Below are 24796 nucleotides of genomic sequence, written 5' to 3'. Positions count from 1 at the left end.
TGAGGGGTGATAGACATAGCTCAGATGTCAGAGGTAGTTTATTTACTCAGAGAGTAGTAAGGGTATGGAATGCTTTGCCTGCAACGGTAGTAGATTCACCAACCTTGTACATTTAAGTCGTCATTGGACAAGCATATGGATGTACATGGAATAGTGTAGGTTAGATAGGCTTCAGATTGGTATGACTGGTCGGCGCAACATCGAGGGCTGAAAGGCCTGTACTGCGCTGTAATGTTCTATGTTATATGTTCTATCAGTGTTTCGTAATTGGGGAGTATATCCAAGATGCTATTCTAATTGGAAAAACCAACTGTGTGAACAGGAGGGTCGCTGTCAGTCTTGCGTTTATGTTAGAAGGTGTATGCCTTGCCTGATTCTTCAGCCGCCCCTCCCCAGGAAGACCATCACACTGAGGGCAGCAATGTCAATTTGCAGTCTTGATGGTCCACATGAAATGATTGTGATTCTTCTTTCCAGACAGTCCCCCTTGAGATTGTCCAATGAATGTTCTAATGTTCCAAATTGTAGAAGTGAAGTTTTCTTTCTTTAACCATGAAGATAGTGTTCCCACCGGGGATAGTTCCTGACCCAGGCGAAAATGGGACAGCTGATTTTTAGGACACCTTTCCTAGTCCCTTCACCATTTAGGATGAGCAGAGAGTATTGTGAAGAGAACTGCTCGGTCACTGATGCTGCTGCCCTAAAACACCACTGTCCCAATGCCAAAAACCAAAATGAATCGGCTGATTATTGACTAGGTATTCCCAGGTTCAAAACCCATCTCATTGTCACTTCTCCATTGTTTCTGGAGTTGGAAAATGGATCCTGATGGAATCTGCATATAATTTAATTTTGGATTTGGGGAGTCATCATTATCCACATGATCTTGATGGCTTGGTGTCAGATTCTGATGATATGACATAATGACCTCTTAGTCAATTTTTGCCATGTTAATGTTTTTCTTCCTTCACAGCCAGTGAAAATTATACTCTTTATTTGAAGGTTCTGTTGAGGACATTTTGAAATGTAGCTTGTTTGGCACCTAACATCAATGTTCTGCTATAGGTGGCCCTATCAGGAGCAAGTAGCTTTAGTGTTTACCACTCCATGCAAGCCTCTCCACCACATTAAGGTGGCTATCAACTGAGGCCACCAAACTTGATAAATTACCTGTTCCATTATGCATTCAGTTTAAAATTCTCGTCGTCATTTACAAATCCTAGGACAGCATCACACCTTTAGCCCTGTAGCATATTCCAGCACAAAAACCCAGGCTGTGACAGTTTTTTAGATTAGATTAGATTACTTACAGTGTGGAAACAGGCCCTTCGGCCCAACAAATTCACACCGACCCGCCGAAGCTCAACCCACCCAGACACATTCCCCTACATTTACCCAGACACATTCCCCTACATTTACCCCTGCACCTAACACTATGGGCAATTAGAATGGCCAATTCACCTAACCTGCACATTTTTGGACTGTGGGAGGAAACCAGAGCAAACCCACGCAGACACGGGGAGAATGTGCAAACTCCACACAGTCAGTCGCCTGAGGTGGGAATTGAACTCAGGTCTCTGGCGCTGTGAGGCAGCAGTGCTAACTACTGTGCCACCGTGCCACCCACTTGTTAGCTCTCAGACTCTAACTCCCTCTGTTTCTCCCCTCCTTTTCTGCTCCAACATATGTTATTGAAACTCCAGCTAGATGGACCTTACCTGCTGAAACTTATTGTCTAAACTATTCTACTTTGCCACTTGTTCTGTTTTCTGAATAACTGCATTTTAACCACAATTTTCCCTTAATGCTGCTACTACTACTCAGCATTCACTTCTCCTTTGTGAAGCATCAAAACTTTAGAATTTTGAGGAACAAAAATGATATTCAGATGAGATCTCTAAAACTCGCAAGGTTTTGTGTCTGAATTATAAAATCTCTCTTCCAGACATAGATCATTAGGATTTCTTTAGATCAGCACCTTTACAAATACACGTTGTCACTAACTACTCAAAACCATCCTTTAGAGGATATTATCAGTATAAAATAAAATCTACATCTTAATTCTATTGTACATCTCATTCATGCTAGGTCTTTTCTTGAAAAAAAACTCAAGTTGGATTGAAGCTCAGCATTTTTATTATGCGCATTTGTCAGAGATATGAGCAGAACTGGAAGGTTTCAATTCTTTGGATTTCGAATCTCAGCAATATTTTATTTTTGCACTCACCAAAGTCACTCTTTGAAGAAAAGCTGGATGAAATTAATTAATTGTAATGCATACATTTCTATTAATGTTTTCACAAATTAGAATTTCTCTCAAAGTTCACACTTGAAGGGTTAAGTGGATTTTAACATTTGCTCTCGGTTTGAATTCAAGCCAGGCTTAAGAGTGAAAACCTCTGCCCCACTTATCACCTCACTCTGTTATTTGTACAGACATACTCATTATAATAGTCTTATTAAATTATTCCTTAAATATCTCTGCCCTTATCGTGTGAGCCTTAATAATAATGGTCTCTCTCTCTCTCTGTTATACTTTACCTTCAATATAAAATGTTCAGTGATAACTCTTTTTGCTATACTCCCAACTTCCATTATAAGGCTTTGTTTTTAATCTGATACATTGCATTTTCCTTAGAGGTTTTCAGTTTTAATATGCTTTACTGTAATTAGGAAACTCTCAGCACTTACTCCACTCCATTTTACTTTTGTTAACAACTTTACAAATTAGTAATAATTTAACAGCAACATAGATTACACACTTTAATTGCAAGATCTCAGTTCAAATGTTAGCTGTACATCTATCTTCGTTATAAAGTTCTTGGCTACAACACTTGCCATGCCGTACATCCCACATAATTCAGCTTTTGTGCTTATAAACCTAGTAGACTTCAGCCCTTGATGTTTCCTATTGCATTATGCTGCTGTTAATATTATTGGATTTACTGCTGCATGTAGCCCTATAACACATAATACTTGAATCCTCAGGGCCGTTCTCTAATGAGGTTTGAATGCAGTCTGATGCCCAGCAAATGGAGATGATGTGATCTGTATTCAGTTTGCATCTCTGAAATTCCCTTCAGTGTTGGATAAAAGGATATTTTTCCGCTGTGTTTTGTGGAACTTCAAACTGATTTTCAGGGATTTTTTCCAGTGACTTCTGCAATATTCGTATCAGTCTTCACATTTCATCAGTTGTTTTCATCACTCAACTCAAACCTTTAAAATTCCAAACAGGATTGGTTTAATTAACTTGTTTATATATCCACAAGATAATTTCATGTTTGCATAGTTATGTTGCCTTGGTTTCATATTGTTCATCAATGCAGTATTTACCACAGAATGGTGTGAGGATTAGATAAATTCTGATCAATAGTTATTAAGTAGACTACTTTCAGTGAAAGGAGAAAGTGAGGACTGCAGATGCTGGAGATCAAAGTCGAAAAGTGTGGCACCAGAAAAGCACAGCTGGTCAGGCAGCACCCAAGGAGCAGGAGGGTCAACATTTCTGGCACATTCCTGATGAAGGGCTTATGCCCGAACCTTCAGTTCTCCTGCTCCTTGGATGCTGCCTGACCTGCTGTGCTTTTCCAGTGCTACACTTTTTGACCACTTTCAGTGGAAATAAAAGTTGTGAAAAATGATCTTCTATCTGCAAGTAGCATTTAGCTGAATTTAGCATGCTTCAGGACAATGGCGTCTGGAAAAAAATGGGAATCCTGTGCCCACATATACAGACAGTGGGAGCTGCTGAGTGACTGTCCCGAAGGCCATTCTTAATTAGCTGCCTGTTGCTGATCCTTCCAACTAAAGACAGAGGACAGGATCTCAATGCTGCCCACTCACAGACATTGCAGCTCCAGAGCTTTAGCAGCCAACCGAGAGTTAGACTGTTACCAGTTCACACTGTTTCTGATGTGGTCTTCACCAGCTCTGAAGTGAAAACTTCAGAGTAGTGCTGTTTCTGATACAGACAGGCAAAGAAAGATTGGTGCTATGGATGGAGCACAAAGAAAATCCTGGGGAATCCAGTTCAATGTCATCAGCTCTCAGGATTCGATGGAGGGATTCCTTTTCTTTCCCACGTCCTTTAGTTCTCTGAGCTTTCTATTCAAGTGAATTCATTCACTTCTTCACAGGAGGCACAGAGGGACTGGCTCACAGGTTATAAAGGCTCTGACTTATTGGTTAAAAGCAGCAGCTAACAGCAACTGGTGGGAGAAAGCACCTGGCTTTAAATAGTTTCAGGTATTTTACTGGGGAAAGATAGACACAACATCTCCCCTTCCAAATGTCCAAGCACTTCTCACTGTATTGTTCACACCCACAAACTCTTCAGCTGCCCTGGAACTAATTGGAGAGCTCACCTCAAGCTGATGATCTTTGATATTCATGATTGGTTTGTGCAGTTATAACCAATCAGTTATTGTTGCCGGCTGAATCTGACTTTGCACACAAACGTCCATGATTGCCATCTCTCCTTCCATCTTTTCCCACTGCTTTTCAAGCAACTGTGTAAATACAACCCACAATGAATTTCAATAACTTGTTCTTTAATAGCAATTCCTTTCTCAATTCTTTGTTGTACAACAGTCACTTTCTCTATTCAGTCCACAATGAAAAATAAAAAATGTGGTATTAAAACCTCAGGCAAGTAAATGTCGAAGGCAAGGGGCGGAAGATCCCGCTGATTGAAAGGAAAACCACTGGCATGCTAAGGCTGCCTTTTCTCCTCGAAGCCTCCTCCCTGGGCCTTGGAGCGTGAGGCCTTTGATGATCTACACTCCATCCCGTGCTGTACATGTCTATGACTCTAAGTTGAAATAGTGCATATTTCTAAATATGCACTATTTATAAATAGTGCCTATCTTTATAAATACAATAACATCAAAAGTAAATTTTAAAATATTGAAGAAATAAAATAATGTGTCATTACTATAAATCAATCTTAAAATTGAACTCTCCTAATGAAGTTTTAATTGACCAGGCTCCATCTAGTAGCAAAGATTGGTCAGTGCTGACTAAACCACTTGTACTGACTAACCAGAGATGAAACATGACTTAATATATTGCATGTTTAACTTATATCTATTTAGTTAGTTAACTTTAGGGTTAGTCACTAAATATGTTTTCATAAGTCTGCAGTTTTTTTTTAAATACAGAGGTGTATTATGCAAAAGAAAGAAAACAAACAAAACAGGCAATAAATATGTTGCAATTAAAAAGATTTTAACACAAATATGAAAATAAAAGTTTCACTTGATTCCTAGCACAATTCATGACAGAGATTCAAATCCAAATAAATAAATCCTGTCTCAACTCCTTAAGTTTCTACTTAACTCACTCCTTCCAGTTTCTACTCTTAAACCATGGAGACAATGTTCCTCGGCAAGTCTGATGGCATGAGCTTAGACAAGTCTGATTCACTGAATCTTTTCAATTTTGACAACCTTAGGAGTTCTGTCCCAAATTTTCCTGTCTTGAAAAACTTCACAAATTAGAGAAAAACACAACAGCCGCAGTGATAGGTTTCCTCTGAACTCAACTCAACTCAACTCAGCTCCAACCTCATGACATGGAAGTCAGAGCAGGAACCTTATAACTTCAGGTCACGGCTTGCTCCAACAGGCTTCCATGTTGGAACCAGGCACCAACATCTCTATGGGCACCATCAATGACCAGCCTCTCAAATTCTGAAGAAGTATCACTGGACCAAAACACTAATCCTGCTTTCTCTCCACAGATGCTGCCAGACCTGTTGAGTCTCTGCAGCAACTGCTTTTTTTTTTTTATTTACAACATTTGAAGTTCTTTCCTTTACAGTATTACTAAAAACTTGTTTCCAGCATAAAATTTTGAATTTTGGATTATTTTACCTGCTCTAGTTTTCAATGTTGAGAACTTTTCAAAAGCTTTTTGGCCAACATGCAAACTTTGGTCTCTGAAATGAGAATACAGGTTGGCTGTATAGTCTCCAAGCTTTAATTTATAATCTTCAATCAGTTTAAGGGGTCCTGTCACCAAATGTTCATATATCAGTTCAAAAAGACTGAATCCTATGGATTTATTAAGAACATCCAAAATGGTAAACTGTAGCAAAGGAATTGTTTTTATCCCAGTCATTAGAACAATAAGTCCACTTCTCATCGGCTGGATTTGAGGTGGTCTCCATTTCCTTGTCTTTTAAATAATACTTAAGTATTGGCTGTGATTAAATTTCTGAGTGGCAGCTTGCTATAACCTTCTCAACATCAGTCTCATTCTATTTACCTTCACCTTTTTTAAATTTACATTTTCAAAACTTATGCTGAAAAATTAATTTCCAAGTCATTCTTTTGTCAGGTTCCTCCTCTTCCTATCTAATTCTACATATCTCAGATCTAGTTATAGCACAGCAAGAAGAATATGCAATGTGTTCCTTCTGTAGTACCTTTGTTTCTTTCACCTCTACAGATTGTTCCACTACCCTTGATGAAGCTAATATTTTTAAACCAGCCAGGTTATTGTTCAATATAAAAGCAAATCCTTTCAATAGGAATTTGTTTCACAACTCTAATGGCAACATTTCCTTTTACCAAATCACCTTTAATCAAATGTGACTTGTTTACAACTTCCATGTACACCTCCAATTAATATCTTTGCCTTCATTATACAGAGATGGACAACTGTTAGACTTCATGAGGCTTCCTAGACTCATAGTGAAGCCCAAAAACAAGGGGGTATCCATTGGGATTACCCGAGTTGGCCAAGGGGAATTATATCATACCAGCAACAGAATGAAAATCTGTAACTATACATGGTTGGCATGAATGTTTTCAAATCCTATTTTCACTGAAGAAAGTTCAGAAGACAAAAATCCGTGACATTTATGAGAACACCTTAGTCATGAGAAACAATAAGCAGTGTAACATTTGAGCTCATTGATGAATCTTTAACTGACATTATTCAGACAGAAACACACCATGGCAAACAGGTTTTTATGGTAAATTTGAATTAAAGTCCGAAGATGGTACACACAAGTTCAAGAGAAAAGTTTCATTTATTTGTTTTCCAAGGAAGAATCATCAGTATCAATGACAGAAATCATGCTAAATAACTAACAATCCACAGAGTAGCATGAGTGAGAAAATGAACATGTTACATTCACAAGCAACTCAACCAAATGGTGCTGCAAGTGGTGATAACGAGTTTATATACTTCAACACAGCAGTTTGAGAATAAATACTTCCTTGCACAGATTGAAGATGGCCTTATAAGGCTTCAGGGAAGCCTCACTGAGCTGGGGTGACCAATGTTCAGTGAGTTAGGACATAGTCAAGGAGAACTAATTGGCACAGATATCCATGATACTTTGAAGAAGAAATTACCTGGATTAAAGATCCAGGATTCTGCCAAAACAAATAACTGATTTCATCAGAGTGGACATCTTCCATGAAGGAAGTTCATATGATTAAATGAACTCAGGATGAAATTAAGAGGTAGTTAGTTGCTTGTTTCAACAGAAAGTAACTCTGCATAAAAAATTCATAAGATTAAGGGTTCTCCAAATAATGTCAAGGACCAATTTTTGGGAGTAGGAGTTATCCCCCCAATGAAGAATCCAAGTTATCCAGTGGACAGAGATTTTAAACACTTTCAGAATAGAATCAACATCAACTGTACTGTAGCCAAAGACACATCAATCTAATGTGAGAGGTAAATAGAGGAAAGATGTTCTGCTGAGCAAACAGGGGTTAAATTGAAAAGCAAAATCAAAGAGGTAGTAATCTCTGGATTACTGCTTAAACCACTAGCTAATATGCACTAGATCAACAACACAAAGCAAAGATTGGTGTGGGAGAAACTGCTTCAAATTCATGTGACATTGGCACCAGGGCTGGGGAAGGACAATGAACATAGAACATTACAGCACAGTACAGGCCCATCGGCCCTCGATGTTGGCCCTCAATGTCAGACCAATCTGAAGCCTATCTAACCTACAATATTCCATGTATGTCCATATGTTTGTCCAATGACAACTTAAATGCACTTAAAGTTGGCAAATCTACTACCGTTGCAGGAAAAGCATTCCATACCCTTACTACTCTCTGAGTAAATAAACTACCTCTGACATCTGTCCTATATCTATCCCCCCTCAATTTAAAGCTATGCCTCCTCATGCTCACTATCACCATACTTGGAAAAAGGCTCTCCCTGTCCACCCTATCTAACCCCCTGATTATCTTATATGTCTCTATTAAGTCACCTCTCAACCTTCTTCTCTCCAACGAAAACAGCCTCAAGTCCCTCAGCCTTTCCTCGTAAGACCTTCCCTCCCTAGGCAACATCCTAATAAACCTCCTCTGCACCCTTTCCAAAGCTTCCACATCCTTCTTATAATGTGGTGACCAGAACTGTACACAATACTCCAAGTGCAGCCGCACCAGAGTTTTGTACAGCTGCAGCATAACCTCATGGTTCCGGAACTCGATCCCTCTATTAATAAAAGCTAAAACACTGTATGCCTTCTTAATGACCCTGTCAACCTGGGTGGCAACTTTCAGGGATCTGTGTACCTGGACACCGAGATCTCTCTGCTCATCTACACTACCAAGAATCTTACCATTAGCCCAGTACTTTGCATTCCAGTTACTCCGACCAAAGTGAATCACCTCACACTTGTCAGCATTAAACTCCATTTGCCACCTCTCACCTCAGCTCTGCAGCTTATCTATGTCTCTCTGTAACCTACAACATCCTTCCTCACTATCCACAACTCCACCGACCTTAGTGTCGTCTCCAAATTTACTAACCCACCTTTCTACGGCCTCATCCAGGTCGTTTATAAAAATGACGAACAGCAGTGGACCCAACACCGACCCTTGCGGTACACCACGAGTAACTGGACTTCAGGATGAACATTTCCCATCAACCACCACCCTCTGTCTTCTTTCAGCAAGCCAATTACTGATCCAAACTGCTCTATCTCCCACAATCCCATTCCTCCGCATTTTCTACAACATATGGGGAACCTTATCGAACACTTTTCTGAAATCCATATACACCACATCAACCGGTTTACTCTCATCTACCTGTTTGGTCAACTTCTCAAAGAACTCAATAAGTTTTGTGAGGCACAACCTACCCTTCACGAAACCGTGCTAAGTATTCCTAATCAAGTTATTCTTTTCTAGATGATTATAAATCCTATCTCTTATAACCTTTCCCAACACTTTACCGACAACTGAAATAAGGCTCACTGGTCTATAGTTACCAGGGTTGTCTCTACTCCCCTTCTTGAACAGGGGAACCACATTTGCTATCCTCCAGTCTTCTGGCACTATTCCTGTAGACAATGACGATTTAAAGATCAATGTTAAAGGCTCAGCAATCTCCTTCCTGGCTTCCCAGAGGATCCTAGGATAAATCACATCCGGCCCAGGGGACTAGGTTTAACATGTGTGGCAGTTTATATAAGCAGCTTGCATTAAAAATTTGTGTCTGATTCTGCTTTAAGTTTTCAGATGGTGGCTCTTTAATTAGTGTTAAGTGGGATTTCTATCATCATCAGAAAGAGGTTCTGCCTCATTGAGCTGCCAGCTAATTGGAGGCCAGTAGCTTTGCACATCAACAACACCAACCACACAGCACTGCCCTTTGATGTGAAGGGCAGTGCTTGTCACTGGCCACCCGGGTGTTTTCCTATCTTCCTGGTGGTGGAAATTGAATAAAGATTAGTGCACTTTGTGTCTTTCACTGTGTCTCACACCTGCACACACACAACATGGGTGCTGGGGATAAAATAAGCACTACCGCACTTAGGTGGTAGTGTGGGGGTTAAAATTTAAAAAGAAAAAAAAAGCAAAAAAAAAAAAATAAACAGCCCCTTCCCGGGTGTCCTTGGAGAAGGAGCACGCGGTGTCGACCAAAACCCTGGAGTTGTTCAGGGAGAGGTGGGCGCCGCAGGGAGTGGAGTGAATCATTTCTCCCTCCAATTCTATTTTGATTTAGTCCCTAAGAAAAAAAAAAAATCAACAACACCAACACTTTGTGTCTTTCACTGTGTCTCACACCTGCACACACACACCATGGGTTCTGGGGATAAAATAAGCACTACCGCACTTAGGTGGTAGTGTGGGGGATAAAAAGAAAAAAAAAGAAAGAAAAAAAAATATAACCAGGAGAATTGGTGCACTTTGTGTCTTCCACTGTGTCTCACACCTGCACACATGCACCATGGGTGCTGGGGATAAAATAAGCACTACCGCACTTAGGTGGTAGTGTGGGGGTTAAAGGGGAAAAAATATAAATCAACAACACCAACACTTTGTGTCTTTCACTGTGTCTCACACCTGCACACACACACCATGGGTTCTGGGGATAAAATAAGCACTACCGCACTTAGGTGGTAGTGTGGGGGTTAATATATATTTTTAAAAAAAGAAACAGATGTCTATTTTCAGGAGAGAAAAAAAAAAATTGCTATACCCCCATTTGCCACCGGGCGGTGGGGATCCCCAGTGGATGGCTCTCTACGCGGGAGTCCTCCCCCTTTCTCTCGGGGATCTGGGGTGGAGGGTGCTGCACGCAGCAGTCCCCTGCAACCGCAGTTTGCGGTGGTTCACGGACTCCCAGCCCAACTGCTTGTTCTGTGGTGCTGTGGAGTCCGTGGACCATGTATATATTGGGTGTGGGCGTTTGCACTCCCTTTTTGATTTCCTTAAAAACCTTCTCCTCTGTTTTTGGCTGCACTTCAGTCCCACGCTCCTGATCTTTGGGCACCCGGTACGGAGGAAGGAGGGCAGGTCTGAAGACCTCCTCGTGGGTCTGCTCCTGGGCCTGGCCAAACTGGCCATCAACAGGTCCAGGCAGCGGGCCGTGGAGGGGGTCGTTAAGGCCGACTGCCTGCCCCTCTTCCGCGGTTACGTTAGGGCCCGGGTGTCCTTGGAGAAGGAGCACGCGGTGTCGACCAACACCCTGGAGTTGTTCAGGGAGAGGTGGGCGCCGCAGGGAGTGGAGTGCATTATTTCTCCCTCCAACTCTATTTTGATTTAGTCCCTACCCTCCCCCTCACTGTTTTGATCACACAGCACTGTCCCTTGATGTGAAGGGCAGTGTTTGTCACTGGCCACCCGGGTGTTTTCCTATCTTCCTGGTGGTGGAAATTGAATAAAGATTGGTGCACTTTGTGTCTTTCACTGTGTCTCCCACCTGCACACACACACACCATGGGTGCTGGGGATAAAATAAGCACTACTGCACTTAGGTGGTAGTGTGGGGGTTAAAAAAAATATATATATATAAACAGGAGTGGGAATTTGAATAAAGATTCGTGCACTTTGTGTCTTCCACTGTAAAAAAAAAGAAAAAAAAAAGAAAAAAAAAATCAACAACACCAACACTTTGTGTCTTTCACTGTGTTTCACACCTGCACACACACACCATGGGTTCTGGGGATAAAATAAGCACTACCGCACTTAGGTGGTAGTGTGGGGGTTAATATATATTAAAAAAAAGAAACAGATGTCTATTTTCAGGAGAGAGAAAAAAAAATTGCTATACCCCCATTTGCCACCGGGCGGTGGGGATCCCCAGTGGATGGCTCTCTACGCGGGAGTCCTCCCCCTTTCTCTCGGGGATCTGGGGTGGAGGGTGCTGCACGCAGCAGTCCCCTGCAACCGCAGTTTGCGGTGGTTCACGGACTCCCAGCCCAACTGCTTGTTCTGTGGCGCTGTGGAGTCTGTGGACCACGTATACATTGGGTGTGGGCGTTTGCACTCCCTTTTTGATTTCCTGAAAAAAAAAATCAACAACACCAACACTTTGTGTCTTTCACTGTGTCTCACACCTGCACACACACACCATGGGTGCTGGGGATAAAATAAGCACTACCGCACTTAGGTAGTAGTGTGGGGGTTAAAATAAAAAAAAGAAAAAGATAAAAAAAAGAAAGAAAAAAGAAAAAAAATCAACAACACCAACAGAAACAGTGCCCACTGCTGGTACTGCAGGTGAGACAAAGAGATGGTGGTCACTGATGGACGAAACATTCAAGTACATCTGGAATCTCATGGGGGCCAGGCTAACAGACCCCTGTGAAGGCTGGGGAGAGGATGAGACTTTTTGGGACGACAGAGTTTGAGGATGCGAGTGGGGAGATATAAATATGATAAGTGTCTCTGTTGACACTGCAGGGATTCAGGGCACCTGAGTGTTCACAAACTGTGGGATGGACTTTGTGATTTTGTTCTTCTGGCAGTGAGGACTCATGGCAGAGTCAGGGGAGTGATCTAGACATTTCCTTTTCTTATAGCTGTTTCTTTTATTTCTGTTTCTGTTTTTAATTCTGTCTTATGTCCACTAAGATGATGCTGGAGAATGGTGACTTTGTATACTTTTCACTGTAGTCCTGCACTTGAGTACATGTGATACTAAAATCTAAATCTAAATCTAATCTTCCTTTCAGGCCCACTATTATTTTCCAGCAGCCTAAGGGTTAAGCTTGCCTTTATCACCATTGTTCGATTCAGAGCAGTAGAAGGGTAAAGCCTTTAATGAGACATTAATTCCAATGTAAGAATCTCAACTGGGCTGAGTCTGGTCACCCACCTGACACCTCCAGGTATTTTCACTTGTTTGCAGGAGGTACAGAGGGACTAATTCACAACTTATAAAGTTTCTGACTTGTTGGTGAAAATAACTTTCTTCAGGCTTTGTATATTCTTCCACTGCAGAGAAAAGGACACCACCTCTCCTTTTGGAGGTGTGAAGGCTTCTGGTTATCTCATTCACACCCACAAGCTGTTCAGTTACCTGGGAGCCAACCACATAGTTGTTGGAAGGCAGAAAGCCTTTGGCATCAACAAATTATCTCAACTCCACAGACCAATCAGCTATTTGTTGCCAGGCGAAAGTGAGGACTGCAAATGCTGGAGATTAGAGTCGAGAATGTGGTGCTGGAAAAGCACAGCAGGTCAGGCAGCATCCGAGAAGCAGGAAAATTGATGTTTTGGGCAAAAGCCCTTCATCAGGAATGAGGAAAGTGCCAAGCGGGCTAAGATAAAAGGTAGGGAGGAGGGACTTGGGGGAGGAGCGTTGGAAATGCGATAGGTGGAAGGAGGTTAAGGTGAGGGTGATAGGCCGGAGTGGGGGTGGGGGCAGAGAGGTCAGGAAAAAGATTGCAGGTTAGGAAGGTGGTGCTGAGTTCGAGGGTTGGGACTGAGACAAGGTGGGGGGAGAGGAAATGAGGAAACTGGAGAAATCTGAGTTCATCCCTTGTGGTTGGAGGGTTCCTAGGCGGAAGATGAGGTGCTCTTTCTCCAGCCGTCATGTTGCTATGGTCTGGCGATGGAGGAGTCCAAGGACCTGCATGTCCTTAGTGGAGCAGGAGGGGGAGTTGAAGTGTTGAGCCACGGGGTGGTTGGGTTAGTTGGTCTGGGTGTCCCAGAGGTGTTCTCTGAAACGTTCCGCAAGTAGGCGGCCTGTCTCCCCAATATAGAGGAGGCCACATCGGGTGCAGCAAATGATGTGTGTGGAGGTGGAGGTGAATTTGTGGCGGGTATGGAAGAATCCCTTGGGGCCTTGGACGGAAGTAAGGGGGGAGGTGTGGGCGCAAATTTTGCATTTCTTGCGGTCGCAGGGGAAGGTGCCGAGAGGTGAGGTTGGGTTGGTGGGGGATGTGGACCTCAGAAGGGAGTCACGGAGGGAGTGGTCTTTTCAGAACCTGCAACCCCTTGCATCTGCAACCCCTTGTCATAACACTTCAACTAGTCAGATATGCAAATTCTAAACAAACTCTATGAAGGGAGACAGAGCCGAAATTTGAGTTTTACTTTACAAGCAGAAAAACACTAGAAAAATATTGGTAATTAATACTAAGTAGGAACTTCAACGATTCCCATGTTCTCTCCATTTATAAAAGTGAAATACCAGTCTTTATTGTACATGGAGAGGAAACAGTTTTGACTTTATTGTAAGAGGGGAGAAGGTTAATGTTTTATTATTTCAATCATTATAGTCAGAAATGTCTTCTTTTTCACCATAAATGTACAGTTTGCTGTTAGGAATATGTTGAATGACTTTTGGTTTACATAGACATTTTAGAAAGCAGTAACAGAACCATTCAGGATAAGATGGGACATCACAATGAAGTGATATTTTCACTTTGTTGCAACATCAATATTTAACCGGACTGATGCTATGAGAGCACATCTTCCCAAACATCTGCCACCCACATGCCATAAAATCAAACAATAAATAGACAAGTCTGTCCGATACTCTACCCTCAGGCTAACAGCAAACAATTGTTTCCAGCGGCATTTCAGCACTAATCTGTTTTCAGTTTCCTATCGAAACAATGATCAAAGATAGAATATGTTTGGTGAATGTGTAAGAAATAAAAACTGCCTGACAAATACTGTAATCATCATTCACTGTTCTTCGTTTGCTACAGATCTGTTTCCCTCTCAGAGAAATGATAAGTGCACTGCGCTGCCTAACAGTTTTTGCTAAGATGAAAGAGTCCGCCAAAAAACAACCTGCAGCTAACAGCAGGAGGTAAAAAGAAGTTTGAGATCTAAGACAATTTTTGACAATCACAGAAAAATACAGATTTAAGCAAGTTGATGACAATGAGATATAAAGATCTGAATAGCATTTAACTTTTAACCGATTTTATACTGATGCCATGACCAACACTAGATAACTGTATTCTACCGCAATCTATTATACCTTGTTATTTTCCACTAACTCTCAATGAAGAGACATAAGCAACACAATTAAAATTGTGTATATTCCTTCCACCTGCAACTACAAATACTGGTTTAAAATCATGGTTTGAAAAATACACCTTTTGTCACACAGCGTAGTGAACTGGCATACCTAAGCATCACATGGTAGGCAGTGGTGTGGATTTGATTTGACTGCTCATATAATATACAGAGAATGGCAGTGTGAGATCTTCAGATCCAGTTTTGAGTCATCTGCTCATACAGCACATTCAGTAATGGGAAAGAGTTGAAAATTTAAAAACCTTACAGACAAAACCCCTCATGACAATCCTCATCAAGGAAGAATATTCCAGTAAATGGTAAAAGCATTTCAGACCTGGCAAGAATGTGCTGCAACAGAGATTTAACAACTCTCTGAAAGAGAATTAGTAACTCCAAAGCAGATACAGGCTACATAAGGCTATCATCTGTGGGAACATCCCCAACTCAGAACTCAGTGGCAAATGATCAGACATACGTACTTCAATGTGTAAAGTTTAAAATCCCTGGCTGGCAGGAGTAACTTTAAAATAATGCAGTAATCCAACTCCTAAGAAGCAACAATTTTTCTTAAAATTATTGTTCCATTCAAATGTTGCTGCGATCAGGCACCATGAGACATGACTACAAAAATTGACGTGAAGAGCCAGGAAGAAATATTCATCTGAGATCACAGATCTGTGAACACTGCGAATCATGATAATTAAATATGTAACATTGGGCAGATTAACAGCCTCGGCAGAGCTGATCTAACAGAGACAAAGAGTTTGAGGGTTTTGTTCAAGTTGCAGAAAAGGCAGAAAATCTTTTGTAAGAGTCATGATAAAAACAGCAATTATTCTTAGACTATGAAGAACAGGTATCATTCAATTAAAGGAAGGATCATTTATTAATGCTATGAACAGTAGAATTTCTATAGCAAAACAGCAATAATAATTTTAAATGTGAGGGGTAAATCAACCATTTTACCTGCAAAACATAGAAAACCTCCAATACAGCAATAAACATCAGCAGAATCGCTATTACTATGAAAATATACAATCACATTGTTACATTTCACTTTAGAATTACAAGAAATCCGTAATAGTATTATCAAGAACAATTAATTCTAGAAGTGGGCTAAAAAGAGCACAAAAGTGGACATCTTGAAGAAAATATTTTTTGAGATACAAAATGACTTCAAATAAGATGTTAAGTCAGAAGTTGAACAAGCAAATATGCTCTGTACACATATTGGAAGAACATATGATGATGATATTAATGGCTCAGCAAGGAATAAAGTACATTTTTGATAAGGCACTAAAAACCTTTACCAGTAATCAATAAAATTCTTGAAACAGCTAGATGTAATAGAAAAAAAATTCCAGAGCAGCTGTGGATGATTTAATTAATGATCTCTAAATATTATTGGACAAATGTAATTGTGTGCTTTCAAGTCAGAATTCTTTAGGGACAGAATTGTTATATGAATGTCTGATGTTTTTTTTGTCAGATTTACAATGTTCCAAAGAAGACCTCACTCTAGAGGAAGCCATTCAAAGAGTGAGTGAAGTATAAGTCTGGATGGATCACAGATCAATCCAGGAAACGAAGATCAAGTTTAGTACAGGAAATCAGCAGAGCCTATTCAATTCTTAAGGGACAAAACAGCAAAAAATATATCTGCATGCAATATGTAACAATTAGAACAGGCATCCGACACTAACTGATGAAGGGCATTTGCCCGAAACATCAATTTTCCTGCTCCTCAGATGCTGCCTGACCTGCTGTGCTTATCCAGCACCACTCTAATCTAGACTCTGATCTCCAGCATCTGCAGTCCTCACTTTTGCTTATCAGACACTAACAGTTCACGCCATCATTATAGAGCAAAGAAACCTCATAGGCACAGACTGTGCCCAGTTAGTAAGTGTAAATGCTTCATCAGTCACACAGTAGGTCATTTTTAATGTGAAGAAGTGATACAAATGTTTAAAATAGCTACAGGCGACTCTCGGTGTGGAGTTTGCACGTTCTCCCCGTGTCTGCGTGGTTTCCTCCAGGTGCCCCGGTTTCCTCCCACAATCCAAAAATGTGCAGGTTAGGTGCACATGTGCCATGTTAAATTGCACGTAGTGTTAGGGGAATGGGTCTGGATGGGTTGTGCTTTGCTGGGTCGGTGTGGACTTGTTGGGCCGAAGGGCCTGTTTCCACACTGTAAGTAATCTAATCTATGACAAAAATAATCAATAGAATATAGGTGATCCAGTCCTTACATTTCAGCAAGCTGCTATATATCTACTTTGCAACAAGCTGTTATATATGTCAATAGTCATCTCCCAAATTTCAAGTTTGACACCACGACAAGTGTCATTATATTATCAGATAACGAATCATGGTTTAAAGAAAAAGCTTACAAGTGACAACTGCGTAACTACATTATCCAAGAGGAACACCACTTCAGATTACAAACAATACCATAAGGAATCACCGAATATTAGAAAACCTCTATATACTTCACAATCAATAATTCTCATTGTTGAGTAGGAATTTAATCCTTGATGCTAATCTTCTTGAAAAGACAAGGAGTTAAACTAGTTAAGGAACTATCTATCAAGAAATTTCTGATGAAAGGGCAGCCAGTGGAAGATTTCATAGTTTCCTGGACTCATGGCAGAACCTAAACAAAATCCATTGAGCTTATTTATGCTGACTTGAGAAATTTATTCCACAGTCTCAACAAAATGGGAACCTGTGATTGTCTTAGATTAGCACAAATGCCTCCACTGCCATTAACATTGAACAGTGCTCAGACTGGGGGCCATGATTACACTAGTAATCCAGAGGCCCAGGCTAATGCCCTGGAGACCTGAGTTCAAAACAACAATAGCAGCTCGTGGAACTAAATTTGATTGATAAGTGAGCATGTCTCTCAGTTCAAGGACAATTGGGATAAGGGGAACAAATGCTGAATTTGCCAGGAGTATCTAGAGTCCATGAAGAAATAAAGTAAGAAAATGAATAAAGAACTGCAATAGCCAGCAATGTTTGTAAGGAAAATGTAGCAATGAGATAGCCAATGAACAGCATCCCCAAATTGCTGAATCTATAGCTGATGTAACTCAGAATGCAACACAGCTTGATGAACAAATAGTTAAATAGATTCAAGTCGGACGTTAGATGCTGAGGTGACTTGGAAGAGTTCGAGCAGCATATTTGACTTCCTCACCTTCCGAGGAAGAATCCTCAGCAATTATGACAGAAATGTTTGCACTGGAATTTTAAAAAGAGGCAATTTGAATGATATTTCATATATATAATATATATATGGTTTCAAAGTGTACACGTTGAGGACGTTTCCTCTTGTGAGACAATCTAGAACCAGGGGTCACTGTTCAAAAATAGGAGGTCACCCATTTCAGTCAGATATGAGCCTTTTTTTCAGAGGATCATAAGACTTTGGTGTTCTTCTTCAAAGGCAGTGGAAACAGAGGTTTTGAATGTTTTTTAAAGTCAGAGATGAATAGCTTCTTGGTTTGTAAGGGGAAGAAAGGTTGTTAGGAGTTGAAGGAAAGAGAAGTTGAGATTATAATCAGATCAGCCTCAATCTTATAAAGAGGGAGAAGAGGTTGAAGGTACTAAATGGCCTACTCACGCTCCTAACTGGTGTGCTTTTATTTTTGTCTCAATGTATGTTTATATGCCCATCCTGAAACAGTCTTCTAACTGAGGAAATGAACATGTTCTTTTCACCATTAATGGAATTGCTGGGGGCAAATGAAAGACTCCAAATCAATCAACATGTTGAAGTAAAAATTATACCTGCTTCAGCACAATCCTGCAGGTAGACTGAGAATAAAAAGCTGCTGGCACGTATTGACGATATGATGCAAACGACATAGAAATCACCACTGAGGAGAGACACCTCAGAACATGCTGGCACCTTCCATTGGAATGCTGCTGAGAGGGCACTTTGCACACAGGAACAAGCAGCCAATTCATGAAGTGGATTAAGCTGCATATCAGGGTTGCTCGCTTATCGTTCCCTCAGAAACTTATGTTTCAATATGGCCACTTTTCATTCTTCTGACCCTAATGGGTAAAGGCCCAAAAGGTTCAACATTTCCTCTAAGATAATTCCTTTATCTCAGGAATGAGTCAAATAAACCTTTCCTGAACTCCTTTTAACACAATTGTATGCTTCTTTTAGTATAAGGAGACCAAAATTGTGCACAATACCCCAGATATAGACTACCCAACACAACTTACAACTGCAGTAAAACTTCCCTATTTTTATATTCCTTGTAATAAATATCAATTTTCAATTTGCCCTCCTTTTCACTTGTTGTACCTGCCTGCTAATCTTTTATGATTCATGTACAAGGATACTAGATTCCATTGTATCACTGTTTCCTACAATCTCCTTCCATTTAAATAGTACTATTCTTTTAATCTTCCTGCCACTATTGGCAAATTCATATTTACCCATATTGTACTAATTTTTTTACCTATTTGAAAAGCAATGTATATGCCATTGCAGACTCTCCACCTCCTCCTTACACTTTCTTTCCTATCTATTTGGTGTCATCAGCAAATTTAGCTATCACATACTCTATCGATTACAAATAGTTGAGGCCCGAGCACTGGTCACTGTGGGACTGTACAGTGCACCATGGCACTAGTTGCAGCTTGTTAAAGCAAAAAATAACCATTTATCATGACTCTCTGTACCTGCTAGCTAACCAATCATTTAATAGTGTTAACTTGCAAACCCTTATACCTTGTACTTTTATCTTGTGTTGTAATCTTTGATATAGCCCTTTCTAAAGCCTTTTGGATATCTATGTACACCACATCTACAGGTCCTTCTTTAGCAAAATCACTTGTTACTTCTTCAAACCAAATCTAATAACTCACTTCCTGACTCCACAAAGTCTACCCACCACCAACGAGGCATAGGGATGTGATGGAATTCTCCCCACTCACCTGAATTAGTGCAGCTCCAACGATACTCAAGAAGCTTGACACCATCCAGAACAAAACAGCCCATCTGATTTACACTGCATCCACAAATATTCACTCCCTCCACCATTGATGCTCGGAAGCAGTATATACCACCTACAAGATGCACTGTAGAAATTAATTAAGGATCTTTAGAAAATACCTTCAAAACCCATTAGAAAATAACTTTAAAATCCATCTAGAAGAATAAGAGCAGTAGATACATGGAAACATCAACATTCACAAGTTCCCCTCCAAGCCACTTACCAACCTAGCTTGGAAATATATTGGTGTTCCTTCAATGTTTCTGGGCCAAACTTCTGAAACTGTGGGTTTTCTCACAACAAATAGACAGCAGCAGTTCAAGAAGGCAGCACACCATCACCTTCTCAAGGGCAAGCAGGAATGGCTAATACATGCTGTTCACAAGATGTGAATTAATAAAAATAGTTACATACAACTTCCTTTCACAGAGCCGCATTGTCATTACCTGCTCATTTTATGATTTTCAAAGTACCATACTAGAATCTCCTTCATACTGCATTCTAGCAAGTTCTCTTTAACAATTGCTGCCTTTTCTACTTTTGCTCATCTTACTTTGCTCAACTCAGTGCTACAGGTGAACTACATACAATCTACTGAGTGAAATTAAAGTGTGCAATGGCCAACTTTAAATAATGCCTCAAGTCATAGAATTTAATTTCTCCAGCAGCATCAGTCCTTTGTGAAGCCTGACAAAACGTCTGCACTTTTTTCACCTCTAAGGTAGTGAACTGTACTCTTAAGGTACCAGTTGGTATGCACAAGATAAATGACTCGATATAACCAAACTTCCCCATTGTAAAGAATTGCTATTCCATTTCCAAATTGTCCACATTTTACTGTTGAGTCAATATTAAATTCAATAGAAAACTAATTACTTTTGCAAGTTATTTCATTTTTCATAAATAAAAATGCTTTACTGGCAGCATTCCTTGTGTTTCATGTAACAGTTCTCCTAAGCAACTCTGTGAGCTGTTAGCCTAATACAAACCTAAATGCTAACTTGAATCTTAACTTATAAATCAAACCCTACAGTTTATCTGTTACAATCTGGGCTAATCCCTCATCTGTCAATTCTATTACTGTATTGAAACCTGAATCGTAATCTCACAGCATGTATAAACACACAAAATAAGTGATAGAAAAAGATTGAGAGAAGATAGCTATTCAGAAAAAGAAGCATATTGGACTTCAAATGTTAATTCTGTTTTTCTGTCCACTGATGTTGCCAGACTTGCTGAGGTTCTCCAGAACTTTGTTGTTATTTCAGATCTCCAGCGTGTAGTGTACTTTGCTTTTATTTCAAGGAAACATCTACATTGAATGTATTGAAATCTAGCACAAAGGAAGACTTGTGCCCAGTGCCAGTTAGAAGGATGAGGACAGCAGCCATTTGGGTACACCACCACCTGCAAGTTCTTCTCCAAGCTATACACAATCCTGACTAGAAAACTATACAACTTTTCCTTCACTGTCATTGGATCAAAATCCTGGAGCTATCTGCCTAATATCACGAAGGTGCACCTACTGTCCCCTTCCTCCTTCTATCACCCACCACTAGATTACAGTAGTTCAAGAAAGCAGCTCACCACCATATTATCAAGGGCAATTAGTGATGGACAGTAAATGGTGACTATCCTGAGATGCTCAGATCATATGAGGGAAACATTTAAAAATATTTGGCCCATCCTACCCATTCCAGACTTGGTGTAGTCCATGTGCCATTGACATAACTTTAGGAGAGACAGAATGAAATTTCTACATTTTTGCTGCTTATTTTTGCAAAATAGTGGATTCATAATGAAACCACACAATGAGGAAAGGGTTAAATTGTCATTGCAAAAGAAATTGCACAGATTTATCTCCTTGTTGCAATGGGGGAGTGATAAACTTGACCTTTTTAAACCTGTTGTCTTGGCTTCAGTTCTTAGATGAGGTTGGATTGCTAAGCTACAATTCTAACAGTCCAGTACTTAAGCATACTCACCTTCAAGCCTCAGCTGCAGCTCAAATAATTATATAGTGATTAGGTTTCTTCTCCCTGCAGAGGTTGAGGGCATCCAAGTTGGGATTTAAAGCTATGGTTCATTATATAGTAGTCCCAGTAGGAGTTGGCTTATTATTTATAACCTTAGCATACACATTACCAGATATCTAAGAGGAGAGGCCAATTCTGAATTTATATCTTAATAAGCATTTCTACCTTCCTGGACAACGATTCCAAATCTAGATTTTAAAAGAAGTTGATAAGTTAGAAATATGAATCTATGGGACTTTGTGTCATAGCATCACCGTTCTCAATGTGGAGATGAAGAATGAGTCCTTAAATTTTATGACCATCCTTTAAAATTTGTTTATAAAAATGTGGGAGCTCATTAGTTGGATTTTAGTTTATTTTCTGTAACTGACTTGAGCAGGGTTAGAGTCATGACTTGAAATGATGCCTTAGCCTATTATTTAGATATTTTCTGTGCAATTTTCAATCCCAGTCTACCAATGTAAACAATTAGAGATATATTTGCACTGAAGATTGCTGGAGATCAAACTGCTAAGATTTATTATTTCAATGTCATTATACCAAATATTTTTGTCTCACAGTCAGACAAATATTATAAAAATAAGCTCTTTTTCCAAAGATGGCCATCAATCACAATGTATCTGTTGTGGGTACTACCATCAGCTTGAATTCTGTTCTCCAGGAAGAAGATGTGTTGTCTATGAGATGATAACTATACAAGAATTTCAATGGAAATCTATGTTTTTAATGTTCTTGGGGAGTTTGGTCAGGAGATAGGTTAATATGGCTTTTTAATTAGCCCCCATAGACACAAAACAGACTGATTCTACCTGTCTTGTGTTCTTTCAAGGCTTATATCATTTACCCTGACCTCCACAATCCTCCAACCTCTAGGGAATATTTTGCATTCTACTGAACTCTTTGTTTTAATTTTACTTACCTTTTGCTTTGATATTTTAGCTTAGAAATTGTTATAGGTGATATTAGCTGCAATAAACCAAGTGTACTCATTTGCATTCCTCTGCCTATTATTTTGTAATGGTGTCTGCACTAAAATAATGAATGGAAGAAAATCAGATGAATGTGTAAAGTGTAACAATACTAACAGTAATTTCTAAAATTTGTTATTATTTTCTGAACAGAGGAATACTCCCGAGTTTATGTAAGTGATGGCTCCTGTGCAGATATAAGAAAGACATCAAATTAAGATGACCATAGGATTAGTTATTACATTTTGCAACACATAAAAAACGTTCTCTTGAAATTGCCGTCTCAAACTTCATCTGAAAATAGGAATGATTCAAAGATACTGCATAAGACTGGAAAATATCCTTTTCAGGTGATATGCTCTCCAGCTAAAACAGTTCCACATGGTTCAATATAACCTGCTACACAGCTTGGTTCATGTCAAGTGCACAAATTATATAACATTTTGCAATCATACTATGCAACTGGCCAGTTATCAAACAACCAGACTGAACTGTCAGTCTAGAGACTGCCCTGATTCAAGTCCTGCCATCTCCTTAGTGCAGCAATGTATGCCATCAGTTATAACCCTTTACATTTTTCTAACAACCTTATAGAATTTTTGGCACAATGACTAAGTTGACTCCAATTCTGCATTTACACATTCAATGATGCTGAGCTTTACTTCCCTATGGAATTCAAGTAAAAGAGCACACAAAAGATTACCTCTCCCACAAAGCAGTTCTTGAAAGAAACCAGTCTCCAATGCTTAGTTAAAGCATTTATATCCCATATGGTAATCCAAGATATGACTCGAATAACATAGGATATAGGTATAGGGGTAGTCCATTTAGCTTCCCCACCACCACAAGATCATTGCTGATGTTACCCAGTCCTTAACCTTTCTTTCATGCCGTTTCATCATAGCCCTTAACCCTACTTTAAAAATCCATTCAACTTCTCTTTAAATACTTTCAGTGAGCTAGCCTCCATTTCTTTCTGGGACAGAGAATTCCAGACATTCACTACCGTCTGGGAGAAGAAATTCTTCACATCAGTTTTAAATGAATATCCCCTTATTCTGTAATTATGTCCCTGGTTCAAGATTTCCCCATTAGTGGAAACATCTTCTCACCATCTACCCTGTGAAGCCTCATCAGACTCTGCATGAAAACTGGCATGAGGACACTTTACCTGAATGCTCATAGCATTCGTAACAAGGTCAAAAGGTTAATGGCACAAATCATTGTGAATGAATATGATTCAGTAGCCATTACAGAGACATGGTCAGAGGATGGTCACAACTGGGAGTTAAGTATCCAGGGGTGTCAGAGTATTCGGACAGACAGGAAGGTAAGGGAGTTGGTGCAGCTCTGATATTCAAGGACAACATCAGGGCTGTGCTGAGAGATGATATAGGTTCTATGGAGAATAAGGTTGAATCCATTTGGACAGAAATTCTAAGAAGAAAATGTCACTGATTGGCATAGTCTACGGGCTAACAAATAATACCATCACATTGGTGTGGGTAATAAACAAAGCGATAGCTAATGCCTGTACAAATGGTATGGCAATTATCATGGGGAATTTTAATCTACATGTTGATTGTTCGAACCAGCTCAGCCAGGGTAGCCTTGAGGAGGAGTTTGTTGTATCCACGATAGCTTTCTTGAACAGTATGTAATGGAACTGATAAGGGAGCAAGCTATCCTAGATCTGTTCCTGTGTAATGAGACAGGAGTAATTAATGATCTCATTGTTAGGGATCCTCTTGGAAGGAGCGATCACAGTATGGTTGAATTTAGAATATTGATGGAGTGTGTGAAGATAAAACCCAATACCAGGGTGCTGTGATTAAACAAGGGAGACTACAATAGGATGAGGGAGGACTTGGCTAAAGTAGACTGGAAACAAGGATTTTATGGTGGAAGAGCTGATGAGCAGTAGAGGACTTCCAAAGTAATTTTTCAAAGTGCTCAGCAAAAGTATATTCCAATGAAAAGGAAGACTGTAAGAAAAGGGGTAATCTGCCATGTGTGTCTAA

This window comes from Chiloscyllium plagiosum, unplaced genomic scaffold, assembly GCF_037043375.1.
Source record: "Chiloscyllium plagiosum isolate Xiang-an unplaced genomic scaffold, Cpla_swu_hap1 HiC_scaffold_11, whole genome shotgun sequence".
Lineage (NCBI taxonomy): Eukaryota > Metazoa > Chordata > Chondrichthyes > Orectolobiformes > Hemiscylliidae > Chiloscyllium > Chiloscyllium plagiosum.
This window is presented reverse-complemented; position numbering follows the sequence as displayed.